Consider the following 18,657-nt stretch of genomic DNA (forward strand, 5'->3'; position numbering starts at 1 on the left):
GTGTTTTTTTTTAAAACGATCTTTTGTTATTTATGGTCACCATTATAAGATTAACCTTTGCTGCTATGTAACTGACTGAAATCTGATTAATTTTAGATTGCCAGATATGTCTCATTGAGTCAACTGTACGTATAAGGTTCCAAGATTTTTTTTTTCATTTTTGAACAAATTATTTTATGTTCTTTATAAAATGGTCACTCTTTCAGCCCATTTCCCTACTTCTGCTCCCCCACCCTTCCCAAAATAATTATAAGGGGATAAAATTAATTAACAATGCAATTTAATTATTTTGCATTACATTTTATCCTCTGTTTTGATTTTCTTGTGACATACTTTTAAAGTTGACAGAAGCTTTATGGTTGTCAAAGGAATATCTGTGGGGGAAGAAAAAGGACCAGAACCCGTAATGCACTACTATTTTTGCATGTGCTGCTGTTGTAATCATTCCTATTACTTCTGTAAATGCCTGTGTTTGATATCTACTTTGCACTGCAATCAATGCCCATTTTGAACAATAAATTAGTACAATGAGATGGACTCTTGACCTCACAATCTACCTCATTATGACCTTGCACCTTATTGTCTACCTGTACTGCACTTCACACTTTAGCTGTTACACTTTATTCTATATTCTGTTTTGTCTTACCTTGTACTACCTCAATGCACTGTGTAATGAATTGATCTGTATGTATGGTATGCAAGACAAGTTTTTCACTGTACCTCAGTATATGACAATGATATTCCAGTTCCAAGCTCAACATATATTCATAAACTACATTTACCATGAAGGATTTGCATGGGTTATTGGTACTTAAGATTGTTTGCTTGTCCAACTTTTCCTTAAATGTACCATTGTTACTTGTTTTAACCACAACCAGTGTTTGTGAATTCCACATGCTTATCACTGGGTTAAGGCCGTTTCTTCTGAATTCCCTGTTGGATTTCTTGGTGACTATAATGGTGAGGCTATAATGATAGCCTCTCACTATACTCTTTCCAACCACTCTGATTTTTTAAATAATTTTAAAGGTCTCTATTAGGTGAACACTCTGCCCCCTTTTCTTAAGAGAAAAGAGAGACAGACTCCATTTCCCTTGCTATCTTGTAAAAGTCTGCCAACTTGAAAAAGGCAGTTTATTCCCAGTTTTCTATCCTTTAGCCAATGTTTTGTCCATGCGAATATATTACCTCCAACCTATGAATGCTTATTTTATGTAACGACCTTCACTTTTGAAAATCCAGATCTACTATATCCACCAGTTGTCCTAACTTGCATCCTAAAATGAAACCTCTTGAATTGTCAAATAGAATTTTCTTTTTATGAAATCATTGAGCCTCTGCCAATCATATTATGTTTTTTTCTAAGTGCTCTGACCATGGATTTCATCATTTTGGTGACAACTCAAGTCAGATCAACTGATCTATAGTTCCTTTTTTTTACTGCCTTCTTCCTTAAGCAGGTCCTCCACTCATTATGCTGCCTACCTTAGGCCTTACTTAAACCCATTTGATGCAGTACTGTTGTTTGTCTCTAGACTTGAGTATTCTTATGAGTGGTTCACCCTCTGCAAGATTAAACTAACCTTGTTCTATTGCACACATTCTACTCAGTTCTAAACTCCCTATTCACCATTATTTCTCAATCCTTCAGTGCCTAAATTTTTTAGAAAATCACTTTGATTCTCTCATAATTAGGCATCTCCTTGTTTTTGTGATCTTCTGCAGTCTGAGATCTCTGTACCTAAAACATTGGGCTGTACATTTACTTTGCCTTCAGCCATCTAGTTCCCTGTGCCTAAAATTCCCTCTTAAAATCTTTCCTTTTGTATCTTTATGTAGTACCTCAATGTACTTGTATGTGGAATGATCTGTCTGGATAGCATGCAAACAAGAGCTTTTCAGTGTATCTCAGTATACGTGACTATAATAAACCCATCAACACTACTCCTCCTTCCCTCTTTCTCTTCCTTTCAAAAGCTTGTTAAAATCAATCTCTTAGACCACTCCTTATATCATCATAATTATTCTGCCAATTTTTGTCAAATTATTAATTTGAATTTGGACAACTTGCATATGATAAGGCAGAGATTCTCCAGGATGAAACGGGCAACTTTTCAAAAGATAAAACCACTGTAAAGTAGTGGCAGGTTTTCAGCTATATGTAATTGCCCGAACAGTAATCTCACATGTTCTTGATTTGAAAGCTATTCCTTTTTGGAAAATTCTGCAAGTAATTTTACTAATCAAGGTGAGAGAAGGAAACTGGGGAACTATGGAATTTCTGTTATCAAGAAATTTAATTAAGAATATAACTAAACAGAGAATGAGCTTTGAAAACTTTCAATTGATCATAAAATGAGATTTAATTTTCTGGCATCCCACTAAGATCTGTAACTGGGACCGCAACTATGCACTTCAATTTTAAACAATCCAGATGATGGATAAAGAAACTATCTATCCAGATTTGCCAATGATACAAAGATTTGTGGCATTATAAGCAGTAGAGATGAAAGGATACATTTGCAAAAGGATTGAGCAAATTGATTTGAATTTTTTGTTGAGGTGACTTAAGTGGTGACAGTATGTAATTTATGTGGACTTCAGGAAAGCTTTTCTTGAAATCCCTCGAGTCTGCTGGTTGAAGTTGAGGCTCATGGAATTGAGTGAAATATTTGACTAGGTTGTAAGGTTGGCTAAATGGCAGAAGGCAGAAAATAGGGACAGGTTTCAGGTAATAAAAGTGACAGGATCTGACTCATGGGGTACCAGAATATCTGTGTTGAGGCTTAAACTATTGGCTGTATTTACAAATGACTTAATTGATGGGATTTAAGAAGTTTCCTATTCAGATATGCCAGTGATATGAAGATGGTTGACATTGTAGGCAATTTAGATGAAAGGATTAAATTACAAAAAAAATAGATTGAGTAAATGGACAGCTTCGCATAAACAAATGTGAGGCTGTCCATTTAGGACCTAAAGAGGAGAGAACAGAGTATTTTCCGAATAGTGTGAAGTTAGGAGCTGTGGAGAGCCAGAGGTCCATGTACATCCATTGTTGCAATGCCATGAGCAAATATAATATTTTACTGATCTTTGAAGGACTAGAGTGCAAGGAATTAGAAGTAATGCAACTTTTCAGAAATTGGTTAAGATTTGTAGCTCTGTTTCACAATCTGAGGGTACTGCTTTTGTAAATCTGAAATTGTTAGATATTAAATTCTTGTGCTTGAGAAATAAGGGGGAAATTGCTATTATGTGATTCGGCCATAAATTAGTAATGATTTCACTGAAACATATAGCATAGAGAGCTTAGTGGAATGGTGTCATGACAACAACCTTTCCCTCAATGTCAACAAAACAAAAGAGCTGGTCATTGACTTCAGGAAAGGGGGCAGTGTACATGCATCTGTCTACATCAATGGTGCTGAGGTCGAGAGGGTTGAGAGCTTCAAGTTCCTGGGTGTGAACATCACCAACAGCCTGTCCTGATCAAGTCACGTAGATGCCACGGCCAAGAAAGCTCACCAGTGCCTCTACTTCCTCAGGAGGCTACAGAAATTTGGTTTGTCCCCTTTGACTCTCACCAACTTTTATCAATGCACCATAGAAAGCATCCTATCTGGATGTATCACGGCTTGGTACGGCACCTGCTCTACCCAGGACCACAAGAAGCTGCAGAGAGTTGTGGACACAGCCCAGTGCATCATGGACACCAGCCTCCCCTCCTTGGACTCTGTCTTTACCTCTCGTTGTCTTGGTGTAGCAGCCAGCATAATCAAAGACCCCAACCACCCGGGACATTCTCTCTTCTCTCCTCTTCCATCGGGTAGAAGATACAGGTGCCTGAGGGCACGTACCACCAGACTTAAGGACAGCTTCTACCCCACTGTGATAAGACTATTGAACGGTTCCCTTATACAATGAGATGGACTATGACCTCACGATCTACCTTGTTGTGACCTTGCACCTTATTGCACTGCACTTTCTCTGTAGCTGTGACACTTTACTTTGTACTGTTATTGTTTTTACCTGTACTACATCAATGCACTTTGTACTAACTCAATGTAACTGCACCGTGTAATGAATTGACCTGTACGATGGGTTTGTAAGACAAGCTTTTCACTGTACCTCGGTACAAGTGACAATAATAAACCAATACCAATACCAGGTTTGAGACCAAAATAGCCTCTTGCTGTATTTGTGTCTTGATGTCTTAGTGTATCAAAATGTGATATAAAGACAAGTTGTTCATTCTTCTTGACCATCAATATTCCTGAGAAGAAATCTCTGCAGATGGTCACGTTGCACTGAATTTGTTTTGCATCTTAAGGATTGCATTTGGACAAATAAGTCGAAACTGTTTTCAGTAGTAGGAAGGTTGGCTGACATAATAAGTAGCATTCACACCTCTGAGCCATAGCATTGTGGACTCAAGTCCCACTCCAGAGATTTGTACACTCTGGTGTATTCTGAGGGATGTTGCACTGGCTTATCAGGAGTGCTGGCTTTTAAATGAAATATTTAATCCTGGTCTCTTCTGCCCTTTCATATGAAAGCAAAAGATTCCCTGGCATTGCTTTAAAAAGGAGCAGGAAAGTTATCCCTGGTATTCTTTCTGACATTTATCCCCCAAACAATATTGTAGAAAAGATTTTCTGCAGTGGTGATTCTGAACTTCAAGAAGTTCTTTGTTAGCTGTGAAGTGCTTTGAAATGTTCTCATGGATGTAGAAAATGCTATGTGAATTCCTTTTTTTTATCTTTATAAGACACAGTTAATATATTTGGTAAAAGCAGGCAAGAGAATTTTTTTATGCCATGGCCTAATGCAGTATTCTGGAATGCATATCTGAAAGGGTGGTGGGACTAGATCAAATAGTAACTTTAAAAGAGACTTCATTGCTAATTAAATGGAAAACAAATTGCAGAATAATGGCAAAAGAACAAAAAAAACTCCTTCAAAGAGTTGCTGTTGACTCAAATGGCCTCTGGGTTGTATCATTCAGTGATTCCCTTGCTTATGCTCTCTTGTCTGGAACATTCGTTCTGGACAAACATTGAAACATGAATTATGATACCCCAGCTCCTATTTGCTGAAAGATAATTTTGTATGAAACATCATAGATTGGCTCATGCAGTTTTGATTATGTTTGATATATTCTGACCTTCATAAACTGCCAACATGAACTGTCACAATAACTGGTTGATAATGTTTGGGTTTCAGACTTTGAGGAACCTCATCATGTTCATTTGTTCCCTGCACCCTTCACCCCTCCACTTCTATGATTTGATGTGCAATGCTAATGATAATTTTGAAGTTGTTTAGTTCTATCTTTTCCAAGCAATAAATTAATCTTGGGAATAATTTTCTTTGCCAAGTTGATTAAGCAATGAATTTTTCACGAACAAAGCTTAAAAAAATGAAATGAAACATTAGCAATTCTGGAAATGCATGTATTCACTGCTTAACTATTTAATGAATAGAGTACATCGCTTTTACTTCCCACATAATTGTGATGAATTATCAATATTGTGTTACTTGTTGACCAGATGCAATCTTTAAGGGTTAATTCAGTTCCATCCCTAACTGAGCTCCTGGTATACTAAATGAGATCCTGGAAGATTAGAGCCACATTCCAGGGGTATACTTTCTCCAAATAAATCTTAGAAAGGCATTAAGTATTGTTTTGAGAATGGAAGCCAACATGGCTGGTCTTGTAAAAATCATTCTCTTGGAGAGTATTGCAATGACATTGGTAAGGCCGTGCAAAGACTTGCCAAAGCTAAGGTTACATAATTGTCAACTAATTAAGCACCTGAATAATTTCTATTACTTTAGAGATGTATTACAAAATCTTGATAATTTTGCTGAAAATAACTGCCCATGCACTATAATTAAACATTAAATGAAAATGGTACCAAGACAATATAGTAGGTAAACACTATATTTCACTTTTAAAGAAGATAATTGAGTTAGTGCTCCAAAGTGTAAAGCAGCCAAAGTAAAACTTATGTTCCACGATTATGTTCTGATAATACCTCTCAATTATAGGCAAAAAGGGCAAACAGGCTGCTATCTGAGTTGCAATTTGATTTAACATTCAAAACTTTGGCATCAAGCCAAATAGAGCATAAGTCTTAATGTGGGCTCAGGAAACTAATTTTGCTGTTCAAGCAGCAGGAAGGTTTATTATCCTGTTAGCTAAAGCTGTTTTGGCTGGTAATTTTCTTCAGTCAAAGAAATGTGATATGCAGAATTTGCAATATGCAACATAATGTTTCCACAAATATGTTGAACAGAGAGTGAAAGGTTCCTGAAGACTCAGTGCACACATTTTTGGCATTAAAAGTTAAGACAAAAATGCTGCATTGGGATTTAAAAGCATTAGGAGATTAAACTTTTCAGACACCTTTATTTGTATCATATCTATAAATCGTATTGAAATTCCAAGTCCAAAATAATATATTTTGTCTAACTTAAATCAGTATTATTAATCAAAAACATTTCAAACAAAACCCCGGTTGAAGTAAATGCAAGGTCAGAAAACTATTCCAAAGTAACTTTCCAAAGAGCAAGCACTGGCAGTGGAATAATGGCTCTCATTAGCAAAGTGATTGAATTGCTTTAGTATCACACTTCTTCCGCTGCAATAAACAAAACTTGAGATTGCAGAAAAAATCAAATTGCTTCTAAGTTCATAAACAAAGCTTAACAAACCAAAAAATTCTACTTTGTGTTCATGAATAAACAAACCTGATTCCTTTTCCTGTGTGCGTGTTGCAGTGAAGTTTCAGAGTCAGATGAAAAGTTTCCAAATATTTATGCTGCTTTTTGAAATAGTCACAAAGATTTCTGCAGCAGCAAACAAACTGGTGAAAAGCTCTCTCCCATGTTGTTACAGATCCAAAAGCATTGTTTTCTGACAAAATCGTCTGCATGCAAAAGTTTCAGTAAGTCTGAAAGGAATATAGCAGTGCAACCATGCGCCAGACTCAAGGTTCTGCTTTCAGTTAACAGAAAGATCATGAGACTCTCTGCTGTTGTGGTGTAACTGTCTGTGCTGCTTTTACTGCTTCAGGGCTAGTCTCTGCTAGATGGTGGGTTGCAGTTGGTAGACACAGGATCAACACAAGCCAGACTGACAGTCTCCTTAAGAACATGAGCATGAAGTTTATGAGAACTACCCACTTATGACGTAATGGTACTTACAGCTAATTGAGCAAGAGGTTTCCTTTCTCCAAAAATTTAATCCTAGGTTCCTAGTGAAAACAGATGAACTGGGGATAAAGTTCTTCTTTGTTTGCACATTTGCAGTGTCAGTGGTTACACCTACAACACTAAGATGAACTTTTCCCTGCACCCTTTCAAAAATGAGCCTGATTGTAATAAAATCAAAGCATCTGGTTCATTATGTGATGTCCTTTAGCAGAGGTTTTATGTACTGTAGCCTTGGCTTAGCACAACAGACTTTTTAAGAATTGACCAGAACACCTGCAAAACAGCTTCTTGGCCAAGGTTCTTCTAGATAGAACTATACAGCACAATACAGGCCCTTCGGCCCACCATATTGTGCCAACCTTTAAACCATGCCTAATACTATCTAACCCCTTCCTCCCACATATCCCCCATTTTAAATTCCTCCATATGCTCATCTAACAATCCCTTGAACTCGACCAACGTACCTGCCTCCACCACTACCCCAGGCAGCGCACTCCATGCACCAACCACTCTCTGGGTAAAAAACCTTCCTCTGATATCTCCCTTGAACTTCCTACCCATTACTTTAAAGCCATGCCCTCTTGTATTGAGCATTGGTGCCCTAGGAAAGAGGCACTGGCTGTCTACTCTATTTATTCCTCTTAATACTTTGTATACCTCTATCATGTTTTCTCTCATCCTCCTCCTCTCCAAAGAGTAAAGCCCTAGCTCCCTTAGTCTCTCCTCATAATCCATACTCTCCAAACCAGGCAGCATCCTGGTAGATCTCCTCTGCACCCTTTCCAACGCTTCCACATCCTTCCTATAATGAGGCGACCATAATTGGACACAGTACTCCAAGTGTGGTCTAACCAGAGTTTTGTAGAGCTGCATCATTACCTCGCGGCTCTTAAACTCGATCCCACGACTGATGAAAGCTAACATCCCATAAGCTTTCTTAACTACCCTATCCACCTGTGAGGCAACTTTCAGTGATCTGTGGCTATGAACCCCCAGATCCCTCTGCTCCTCCACACTACCCAGAATCCTGCCATTAACCTTGTACTCCACCTTTGAGTTTGTCCTTCCAAAACCGCCTTGGAGTTTGTCCTTCCAATAGGATAGATAGTCTTTTTCTCCAGGGAGGAAATATCAAATACTAGAGGGCGTATCTTTAAGGTGAGAGGGGGCAAGTTTAAATGAGATCTGACAGGCAAGATTTTTTATATATATTATGTATATAGTGCGGTAGGTACTTGGAATGTGCTGCCAGGGGAGGTGGTAGAAGCTGATACGATAGCAATGTTTTTGCAGTATTTGGACAAACACACGAATAGGCAGGGAATAGAGGGATACAGACCATGTGCAGGCAGATGGGATTAGTTAGATTAGCATCATAGTTGGCACAGACATGGAGGGCTGAAGGGCCTGTTCCTGTGCTCTACTGTTATGTTTTTTTCCAAACAGCAAAGCAGAAGCAATTAGCAACAGATGGGCTGCTAATTCATTGGTTGAAAGTTTCAACTATTTATTTTCCGGTACTCGCACTCTACCATTTGTGGGCCATTTTGCCCCTCAAACTTCTTTCACCAACTGTCCATGCCCAAATTATGACACAGCTCCATTTAACAGTTGTGGCTGTATACCCCCTGGTTTTAGTTAGCAAAAGCTTCTCAAAATCAGCAACAAAATTTCTTATTGACCCATGAGAAATAAGGTATGCACAGATGTGCACCTAATCCTGGTGATTCTTCCTCATATTTAATTTAATATTTTACAAAACAAATTGCTCCAAGTATAGTCTCAGTATCCTGAGGATTCTCACTTCACAAAGTACCTACATTTTCTTTTGAAGTGGTTACTTCCTTGGACTTCTGTAAGCCATCCTTCCTGGCGAATGCAAATACCTTGTCCAAGCTCTGATATTCATGAGTGGTCTTACGCAAGCTGTAAACGTGAAGTTTACACTGAACTTGTCAAGTCTTCAGTTGTAGATTTCTGATTGCTAAAATGGCAAATGTTTAAACTGTGTTCAATCTAAGCATCATTGGGTATTAACTGTGCTATAAAAATTGGTTACCATAGTGTGCTGAGGTTTACGTTAATTGCAGCATATATTTGATTATCATTGAAAGTTTCTTGAGTTCCACTCTGTGTCCCAGTAGCACGTAATGTGTTGAACTTGCATTTGCCTGTTTCAACTAATTATTCTCTCTTGTGCTTGTCATTGTTCTCTATATACACGAACACACTTGTAATTTTGAGGTTATCAGGCCTTGCTTCTTCAAACCTGCCCCAATCAATTTCCCTAGTCAGGAGGTTTTATGACATTCACCAACTTCTGCCAGTAGTCCCTGTGCCAAATGGAAACCCATCTGTAGGCAAGACTCCTAACTGCAGAACAACAGATTACAGGATACAGAAGGTGCAGATTTCTAGCAAAATATTCAAGAGAACTTTTCCAATTCCTTTTTGAATACTACAGTTGAACTTGCCTCCTACACAACCCTTGGCAGTGTATTCCAGGCCCAAACTATTTGCTGCATAGAAGAAGGGTTTTCTTCATGTCTCTTTTGGCTTTTGCAAATCACATCAGAACATAAGAAATAAAAGCACGAGTAGGCTGTATGGCTGTTCCTGCCTACTCTGAAATTCAATAAAATCATAACTAATTTTTTAATTTAAGTGCCACATTCCTGCATTGACCCCGTGTCCCTTGATTCCCTTAATGTCAAAGAATCTCACAATCTCTTTTTTGAACAAATTCAGTGACTGAGCCTCTACAGCCTTTGGGAAGAGAATTCCAATGATATATGACCTTCTGAGGAAGAAATTTCTCTTCATTTCTGCCCAGAATGGCTGACTCTTTGTTTTGAAACTATGACTCTTGTTTCTAGACTGCTCAGCCAGGGGAAACATTAAAACCACATCCAACCTGTTGAGGCTTGAGAATTTTGCATGTATCCATGAGATTATCCCTCATTATTCTAAGTTTGAGGCTATAGGCCCAGTTTTCTGAATTTCTCCTCATATGGAAAACCTGACACTCCAGCAATCAATCTGGTGAGCCTTTACTGTATTCCCACAACCACAAGTGTATCCTTCCTCTGGTAGGGACACCAGGTCAGTTCACAATGTTCCATATCTGGTTCCTCCATCATGGCCTTATGTAACTTGAAGAAAACACCTCCCCTTCATCAGTAAGTCCAGGGGTGAAACATATATGGACTGAGTTAACCCTGCAGCTTTATGCCAGCTATTCATTTGAATGCAATCGCAACCTTGATTAAAAAGGCAACTGCAGTTAAGTGATAGTTTTTAACTATTTTTCATTTTGGTTCATCTTTTCATCAATTTTTATCATTTATGATACATTTAAATAAATGTATTCTTTTATAATTTTAATTTGTTTAACTAAATCATTGAGCTGACAAAAGGCCATCTGTGTATTCTGGGGTATGGCCTCAAGATCCCTTGAGGCTAAGTCACTGCTGTGTCCCGCTTTGTTCTATGAGATGACTGTGGAATCCAGATTGAGCAGACCTGCTGATCCAGTGCAAGGCATATTTTATCTCACTGAAGCTAGTCAACATGTTGGTAAATAAATTTCATCAATACACACCCAAATGATTATAATATCAAATTAATATTATAATATCATATGGACTTGCATAGTACTGGAGCAAACTGAATACCCAGTTCATTTGATCACGATGTACAAATTTTTGCTTTTACATCCTGCTTTTGTTTTCTTGCTGTGACTGAAAAGAAAATAACATGAATATATTGGTTCTTTTTAAACCGAAATAACTTGGCATGAACTGACTAGTTTCTTTACACTAAATAAAGGACCTTTGGATTGCATGAAATATACATCAAACAATCATGTTGACTATCTTAAACGGGTGACACAGTAGCATAGCGGTTTGTGTAGCGCCTTTACAGCGCCAGTGATCGGGGTTCCATTCCCACCGCTGTCTGTAAGGAGTTTGTACATTCTCCCTGTGTCTGCATGGGTTTCCTCCGGGTGCTCTGGTTTCCTCCCACATTCCAAAGACGTGCAGGTTAGTAGGTTAACATGGGTATAATTGGACGGCGAGGGCTCATGCTGTATAAATAAAAAGCTTAAACTATTTTGATTTCTAATCTTGTACTCAAATCCTCTGGTGGTGATGGCTAATATACCATTTGTTTGCTTTATCTGTATATTAGCTTTCAGTGATTTGCGTATAAGGGGAGGCGGCAGAAGCAGATACGATAATACCGTTAGAGGCATTTAAACAGGCACGTGAACAAGCAGAGAATGAAGGGATATAACCCATGTGCAGGCAGATGAGATTAGTTTAAATTAGCATCATGGTCAACACAGACATTGTGGGCTGAAGGGCCTTTTCATTTGCTATATTTTTTATGTTCTAAGGACACCTGCAACCTTCTGAATTCCAGCACCTTTCAATCCCTAACAATTAAAAAAACTTGGCCTTTCTATTTTTTCTGCCAAGTAGATGACCTCACTTTTTTCCACATTATATTCCACCTTCCACGTCCTTGACCATGCACTTGACCTGTCTGTATCCCTCTGAAGCCTCTCTGCATTCTCCTCACAGTCTGCACTGCCATCTAGCTTTGTATCATCAGCAATCTTGATATGTCACACATGATCCTTTCATCTAAATCATTGTAATAGGCTGTGGAAAGCTGGGGCCTCAGTACTGATCCCACTAACATTTTACTTGTGACGACCTACATAGTCAAAAGATATTCTGTTTTCTGCCCATCCTCCAATCCTCAATCCAGGATGTACATTACCCCATCCTTATTTATCTTGTGTCCCATAGTTGTTGACTCTTTCTCCATAGGGAATAGTTTCTCCCTGTCTATGTCTATATGAGTCATAGAGCCATACAGCATGGAAACAGGCCCTTAAGCCCAACCCATCCATGCTGACCAAGTTGTTGCTTACCTGAGCTAGTCCCATTTGCCTGCATTTGGCCCATATCCCTTTGAACATTTCCTATCCATGTACCTGTTCAAATGTCTTTTAAATGTTGTACATGTACCCACCTCTACCACTTTCTCTGACAGCTTTTTCCACATATCCACTATGTGGAAGAAGTCACCCCTCAGGTCCCCTTTAATTAAGGTGTGTGGATTTAAGGTAATTAGGAAAAGGTTTAGAGGGGAACTGGGCAAAATATTTGTCATCTAATGTATGTATGGCACACAGTGTCTGAAGTAGTGGTAGGGGCAAAAATCATTGTCACATTTGAAAGTACCAGGATGAAAAACTAGCCTGTGAGGCAACAGATCAAAACCAGAGATGTGGAAGTAACCTATAAAGCATTATTTTGGGACCAGCTGGTGGCTTCCTGTGTTATAAGATTCTTTGATGTCAGGACTCTCCCCAGGATTGTAGAAGGTGGGAGCACTGTTTGAAGGGATTTCCAGATTGGATCAAAACTATCACTGATGGCCTTGGTCAAGATTGATTTTGAGAAGTCTTTCAAAAAGGGGCAAGGAGTCATCTTCTTGAACATCTGCCTCTGCTTCATTACCTCTGGGCTTAACACTGTATATCCTCCCAATTGGCAGACTTTGGATACAACAAAAAAACGGAGCAGGTGCTAATAACACATGAAAGGTGCTGGAGGAACTCAGCATGTCAGGCAGCATCCATGGAGGGAAATAAACAGTCGACGTTTCGGGACAAGACCCTTCATCAGGACTGGAAAGGAAGAGGGCAGAAGCCAGAATAAGAAGGTGGGGGGAGGGTGTGGTGTACATGCAGGCAGGTGATAGGTGAGTTCAAGTGATAGGCGAATCCAGGTGAGATGGGGAAGGTAGTGGGTGGGGGAGGGGTCTTGGCCCGAAACGTCAACTGTTTATTTCCCTCCACCGATGCTGCCTGACTGGCTGAGTTCCTCCAGCACTCATGGTGTATTGCTCCAGATTCCAGCATCTGCAGAATTTCTTGTGGTACAAATAAGATGTGTAGGTTAGAGGCTATGACTTATCCCCTCCCCAGACATTTCTATATAATAGATGGGAAATGAAGTAGTTGATGGTAGTCTGGGTACAGAAAAAAAATCAAGCTTAGAGGAGTGATGCAGCTGTAGATGTAACTACTTGAATCTTCCTTCAATCTTCCCTCCTGTACCACTTCATTTTTAGCAACATCCAGGCCTTATTTTTTTAGCATAAAAATATAACAAATATACAAATAGACGAATCTAGTGAATATACAGTACAGAATGGTAAATTGGTTGAATCTAGGGATTTGGGCATAAGCCTTTCTCTGGTTTCTCACAGAGAATGTTCAAATAAGCATTGGCCTTAAAAGTGTACCAAAAAAATGCATCTGTTGTATGCTACAAATTCAGTCGGAGTAACCCAGCCAGGGACGATTATAAAACACTGTATGTCAATACCTCTTGTGCTCCATTCCATGGTGTGAAGAGTATAGTGACTTCCTTTCATGTCTAAACTGCTTAATTACTTACTTTTGAAAGAGGTTATTTTTTTCTGATCCTGAGGTACATTCTACTTGTGTCTGTTTCTGAATAGTGAGTTTTTAAAAAAGCTTTCAGATTTCACAGCAGTTTTAAAAACTACCAATATGTCAGACATTGGATTCCATTCAAAAATTTAAACAGCTTTCCAGGCTTAAATCAAGCATTGTGTCATCAGATCCTGGGTTCCTTTTGCATACTGATGTGAGCAATTGTCTCTCTGTATTTAGGCTCCAAAATACAGTTACTGATTTTTGTCAAATGGCACCAGCTTATAAATTTCTTTTGATATAGATGTGCTATTAATAATTTGTTAGAGCAATCAGCAATTGCATTTTGAGAATATAATCCTCAGACAAATTATGTTACCTGCTTCCAATAGTCCAGACAGTGTGCTGCAGAATGAAATCCTTGGTTCTAAACATGTGCATAGCCCTTCTTTATTCAACATAAAATGGTTTGGCTTTGATCTTCTGACTTTTCTGGTTTGTTTGTTTTCCATTGTTTGGCATGTTTTTTATTATGTTTATCTTGCATTCTGAAAGGAACTATGTAAATTATATTTAAACTGGAGTAGATTTTCAATTTCAATAAATTATGTTTATATTATACTCATCATTGGATTTTGAAAACCTCAAAGTGCAATAAGAAATGTTAACAACCTTTGCTAAAACTATTTTTGGAGGCAAGAACAAAGTAGGTTGCTTAATCATGTTACTGAAAAGAAGATTTTTTTTCAAAATTACTGATTAGAAATGTTATCTTCTTGGTTTTAGTTTCCATCTACTTCCTCTGACTTTTAGTCAGTTTTATTGCTTTTTTGCATAATAACAGCATAATATCCTGATAAGTGCAAGGCAGTCAGGACAATTTGGATGAACTAAAATATAAAATATCTTAAAAGAACAACTTACTTGTATTGTGCTGCTCAACCTATGAGCCAGATAAGCCCATCTTCAGGCATGATGATCTCAGTGTATAGTTGCTGAACTTCGTATAGAATAATTTTGTTTCAAATGTTGACTTGTAGCAAAATGAAATTTTCAGCCACATATCCAGCTGATTAACCCTCCAAAAGGTGTCTGAAATGAACACCAATGCTAAGCAGTAAACAAGTCAGAATTCAGCATGCAGGTTATCCAGATGCAAGAACTAAAGTTATGCCTTACTAAAAGTTACCAGGTCTGAACGAGCAGGAGGGCCCATTCAATCTATAGAACAAAGGTAGGGATCAGGAGAAGAATCAAAAACAGAGAAACATTGATGAAAACAGTGAACTCTGATACCAGATTACTCTGATTATTGAAATGCAGAAGTGTTTTCCCTTAAACTCATCCAGATGTAACATAGATGCGCCGAAGAGTTTTGTAAAGAGGCTTGCACCACCATTTGTGTTTGTTTTTATCTTGCTGAAAAGAATGCTGAATCCTCCCTTGTCAATTTAAGCAGTTTCCAAGTAAATATCTGCACACTGGCTGTAATTTATTTGCAGTAAAGGTCAATGGGGTAGTTAAGACTAGGGTGCATAAGTATTTATACCACAAGTCCCAATATACAGTGAAAAGATTTGACCCATTCTCACAACAGTGAATCTTGTAAATGCAGAGATAACTGCTTTCAAATATCATAGTTATATTTCTGTACTTGCTACTTTGGAAATGTTACTTCTTTATAGCATGCTACTGCTTTGTGACAGCAATGAGTTCATATTACATGGATTTGCTGCACTATGCTGAGAATTGTTGCACTTTCTATGAAGCTTTCAATCCAATAATGTATTCCCTTTTTGTGTTAAGTTGCAAAATAAAGTTGTCATTTTATATTGACTTGTTCTATGGAGAACGAGTTCTCCGGTTAGCAACTAAATTTAGGAAGCAACTTATTCCCTCTAGTCTGATCAGATGACTGAGAAGGCTTCTGAACAAATGCTCACTGTATTCCATGCACTACCAGCTCTCATTGAGAATATAGAATAAAATCATAGGATTGTAAAGTTGAAAAGTCATTCAGTCCCAGCAATACATTTCAGACCAGAGCTATTCAATGTGTTTAGAAACTTTTCTATCTGTGCATAACTACCCACCCCCATGCCAACTGCCTTCCAAGTTACCAGCATTTTACTTCTGAAAGTTGAAATGTATCTATTACAAACTAATATTTACATGACACAAGTTGTTTAGATTCAAAGTTGGTAGATATTTTGTTTCTTGGCACGTGAAAGCTAAGAAAGGCCATTTGTTAATAATGCAGAGCATTTACAGGCACAGCATAATTAAGTTTAACATTACCTGCAAGTCAAAGTTATTGAAGTGGAATAGTAAGATGTAATAGTAAGTAAATTTGACAAAATGAAGGAACTACAAAAACAAGTTGAACGTTGTTCAGTAACAGATGTACCTCTGAGGATGTACCTCTGAGTGCAAAAAATATTCCCAAAACCTGCCAGTTCTCACCTAGGACACTAATTTGCAGCAGAATACTTAAATGTGGATGTGTAAATTTAGCTGTTTAATTGTACCTTACATTTGTTTCTCGCAAAAATTTGGTTACAGTGCTGTTATACATCAAACAATATTATGTTATACCGTCTGACTTATTGATGAAGAAGGGAAGGTGAAATTTGGAGAGGAATAAAAACAATTACTTACAGCTGTCAAGGTAATTGACAGCAGGACAGGAGAATCCAAAAAGATGTTTGAATTTTTTTTTTCCTTTTTGCTTTCTTCTAATACAACTGCTTGAATGTGCAGGGCTGCACTGCAGTTTCTTATACTTGACCCCATTCCCATCCAAATAATTACATCGTTCTACTTGATGCTTCCTTCAGCTGTGATCAGGAACTCTCATTACATTTGGACATTTTTTGTGCACCAATGAGGTGCTGCCAGACTGCACTGCTTGAGTTCACTGAATTGTTATTTCACCAAGAAAGAAAATAAGCACTGCAGCTGAACTGATCCCTGTGTTACATGACATAACAAACATTACTTTGAGAGATTAATTCATGTTGAGTGTAATTTTTTGAGTAAGGAAGTTACCTTTTCATTCGATTTCCCACCTTTGTTTCACAATTTTGGATAAAAGTTATCAGGTTATTTCAGAAGTAAGATTTGTTTGTCAGTTAATGATACATTTCATGCCCAAATGCAGCAAGAGCTTGATACCATTTAGGCTTGGGCTGATATGTGATATGTAACATTTATACCACACAAGTGTCATGCATTGTCCATTTCAAATATGAGAGAGTCTAAGTGCCTGTACTTGGTTTTATTTCCTATGCCATTTACCCCACCATCATGGGATTACCAGTGGCCAGGAATTTAAGTAGACCAGCCATGTAAATTTTACCTTTTGGGTACAGAGCATGTCAGAAACTGGGTATCCAGCAGTGCCACTTGACTTTGCAAAGCTTTTTCACCATCTACAAGGTGCAACTCAGGGTTGTGATAGACTACTCTCATATTGTTTGGATTATTAACGCTTAAGAGTTTAACACCATCCAGGGCAAATCAGTCCTGTTGACTGGCATTCCATTCAGCACCCTAAGCATCCACTCATTCCACCAACAAAGTACCACTGATGCAATGTGTACTATACTAAAGGGACTCATCATGTTCTTAATTTTTTTGTTTACAGACCATGGCAGGATAGATAAAGCTGTTGATGTTTCCCTTGGCTAGGGCTTCTAGAACCAGGCACCACCGTCTCAAAATGAGGGCTGGCCACTTGGGACAGAGATGAGAAAAAAATTCTACACCCAGAGTGCAGTAAATCTTTGGAATTCTGTACACATGAGGGCTTTGGAGGCTCAGCTGTTGAGTAGATTCAAGAAAGACTCAAAAGATTTTTGGGTATTAAGAGAAACAGTAAATGTAGAGTTAGAAGAGGAAAGTGGCACTGAGGAAAAAGATCAGCCATAATCTTGTTGAATGATAGAATAGACATGAGGGGCTATTCATAAAATTTTGAATTTCCAGTTACTTATGTTCTTATTGTTGCTTCGAATGCACCTCCCAAATCATTGAACTCTGCTGCCAAGAAAGCCAATCAAGAGTGTGTGAAACAGCCCTGCCTGTTTTGCCTAATCCTCCCCATCTCGCATCATCTTAAATCATTGTTCTTTCAACATTTTTGAAACCTTGGAACTCTATCAAATGGCATTCTTGGTATACCCTTTATTAAGAATGTTTCTAGTAGGTAGGTCACCACCAAGAGGGGATTTAGGAATGGGCAGTAATTTCTTGTCTTGCTTGTGAGAATGAATTTAAAAATGAAACATTTTGTTGCTTCATGTTGTAGCTTACAATGTGGTATATGTGTATAGATTTGTACAATTCTAGCCGAACAGCCACATCTCAATACTGGGTTTACTGTCATTTTATTAGAGGGGTTAATCATTATTAATTGTTTTGATACATTTACTTATCTTATTAAAATTAGTGATGATCAAATAATGCTAAACCTAGTCTTATTTATCTCTAGCATTCTGCTCCTGGTACATTCTGGAAAGATTAATTTCCATCTTGTTTCTCTTTGGAAAATTACTTTGGAAAATCGCAACATAAAATAGAAGTTGTCAATGTGCTTTTATTTAGCTTTATCAAAAAATTATTGAACTGCCTTCCAGAAAAAAATGTAATGACCAAAGAGGCCATACGTTTTTAATTTTGGATGTGTTCTTAACTGAATCTGCTGACAATAGCAAACTTTGCCTTAAAAACGTATTATTTTAAAAGATGAAATGTAATTTAATTTTCCTTACTTCCAAGGAACCTGACAAGTATATCATTGTCTTGGCCTAGAAATAAAACTAGGACAATTATTGCATAGTTTCATCACTGACAAGTTTTGTTTTAAAATTTTCAGTGTTTTTTTTAAAGAATTAAATCCTTTCCAATTTCATTACAACCAGTTTACTGCTTAATTTGCGATAAAATGTTGACCTCTA

At 37.9% G+C, this 18,657-nt stretch overlaps 2 protein-coding genes across 12 annotated transcripts in view; one reads left to right on the plus strand and one right to left on the minus strand.

The window, feature by feature from the left end:
- Positions 1-7,105, minus strand: part of angptl1a (angiopoietin-like 1a) — a 61,895-nt gene extending 54,790 nt beyond the window's left edge. The window contains exon 1 of the mRNA XM_052010762.1: positions 6,757-7,105. The gene's annotated coding sequence lies outside the window, so the exon portion shown is untranslated. The remainder of the gene's footprint in view (positions 1-6,756) is intronic.
- ralgps2 (Ral GEF with PH domain and SH3 binding motif 2) overlaps positions 1-18,657 on the plus strand; it is a 385,220-nt gene that overhangs the window by 261,881 nt on the left and 104,682 nt on the right. The window lies entirely within an intron of this gene.

This window comes from Pristis pectinata, chromosome 3, assembly GCF_009764475.1.
Source record: "Pristis pectinata isolate sPriPec2 chromosome 3, sPriPec2.1.pri, whole genome shotgun sequence".
NCBI classification, from domain to species: Eukaryota; Metazoa; Chordata; class Chondrichthyes; order Rhinopristiformes; family Pristidae; genus Pristis; species Pristis pectinata.